Source organism: Helobdella robusta (assembly GCF_000326865.2).
Source record: "Helobdella robusta unplaced genomic scaffold HELROscaffold_18, whole genome shotgun sequence".
NCBI lineage: Eukaryota > Metazoa > Annelida > Clitellata > Rhynchobdellida > Glossiphoniidae > Helobdella > Helobdella robusta.
The window spans coordinates 1,211,842-1,213,632 of record NW_008703981.1 but is presented as its reverse complement, the minus strand read 5'-3'; the positions used below and the strand labels follow the sequence as shown (position 1 = coordinate 1,213,632).

General features: G+C 34.5%; 1 protein-coding gene across 1 annotated transcript in view; it reads right to left on the bottom strand.

Annotated features, from left to right (window-relative positions):
• Positions 1 to 1,791, bottom strand: part of HELRODRAFT_170499 (hypothetical protein) — a gene marked incomplete at both ends in the record, with an annotated part of 11,543 nt that overhangs the window by 4,101 nt on the left and 5,651 nt on the right. The window lies entirely within an intron of this gene.

Here is a 1,791-nt window from a genome sequence, read left to right as displayed (position 1 = left end):
GTGTGTGTGAGTGTGTGTGTGTGTGTGTGTGTGTGGGTGGGTGGGTGGGTGTTTATATTTATGTATAATTGTGTTATGTATGTATTTATATATATATATATATATATATATATATATATGTGTGTGTGTGTGTGTGTGTGTGTATTATGTATGTATGTGAGTTGTGTGTGTTTGTTTGTTTGTCTGTGTGTGTGTGTTTGTGCGTGAACGTACGTACATTAGCAACAACAAAAAACTGGGAACAACATCAAAAACGTATGCACTAGCATGAAAAACAACAACAACAACAACAACAACAACAACAACAGGATATACAAAACATCAGTAGCAGCAACAGCAACAACAGAATTTACAAAACATCAGCAGTAGCAACAACAGCAACAACAACATTCTTACACACAAACATACATCCATTTAGAGAAGTCGTAAATAAAATAGATCACTCGCCGTTTAGAAATTAGTTGTCTTAATAAAAAGCAATTACAAATGTTTAAATTGCGCGTGTTGTTGCTATATACATATGTGTATTTGTATGTACGTGTATGTATGTGTGTGCGTGTCTGTATGCTTGTGTGTCTATCTGTGTGTGTGTGATCACGTATGTATGTGTGCTAACGTGTTTTATGTAGCTATCCTAATGTACCGCTGCCTTCACTGTGACATTCACATTGATGAAGATGATGACGACGATGATGAGAATGATGATGATGACGACGATGAAAATGACGATGATAATAATTGTAACATGGGTGAAGATAACGATGATGGTGATGATGGTGGTGATGAGGAAAAATGCCGATCACAAATAACTGTTGCAATTAATGATAATAATGATTAGTAATTCTGTCATCTCTATCACCATCATCATCATATCATTATCATCACCGTAATCATTATCATCGCCGTAATCATTATCATCACAGCCATCATTATCACAATCATTATCACAATCAGGCAAAGCGGGCGATAATAAAAGCAATCTTTGAAATAGCCCATATTGCGCCCGCTAACGTGATTGGTTGTGGTTCGTGTCACGTGACTGTTAAGAATGCGATTGATTGGTTGCTGGGATGCGTGGGGTCGCAAACGACATAAATAATTTATCGTTCAATTGCTTTTATTAATTAAGGAACTACTGACTAATGACGTCACCGCTGCTGTTGTTGTTGTTTCTATTGTTGTTGTTTGTTGTTGTTGCTGAAGCTGATGTTATTATTGTTGTTGTTGCTATTATTATTTACGTTATGTTATTGTTGTAATATATATTTATAGCGGAATAACAAAAATAACAACATAACTACAAATAATATTGTGCTACTGGTAGATATAACACTGCTAAAGAGGACTCTAACATTAATAATAACAACAATAACAATAATAGCAATGAGAATATTCTTCTTATTATTATTTTAACTATTATTATTATTTTAATAATAAAAATAATTATTATTTTTATTATTATGATTCCTCTCGCATATTAATATCGCCCTGCTAATTGCAATCGTCAGTGTGAACGTTATTGCTGACTGTGATGATGTTGTTGTTGTTGTTGTCAGGATGATGATGTTGTTGTTTGTGATGATGTTGTTGTGGTTTGGATGATGATGTTGTTGTTGTTGTGATGATGATGTTGTTGTTTGGATGGTGATGATGTTGTTGTTGTTGTTGTGATGATGTTGTTGTTTGGATGGTGATGATGATGACGACGATGATGATGATGATAGTGATGATGATAGTGATGATGGTGATGGTGATGACGACAATGATGATGATGGTGGTGATGAGAAGATT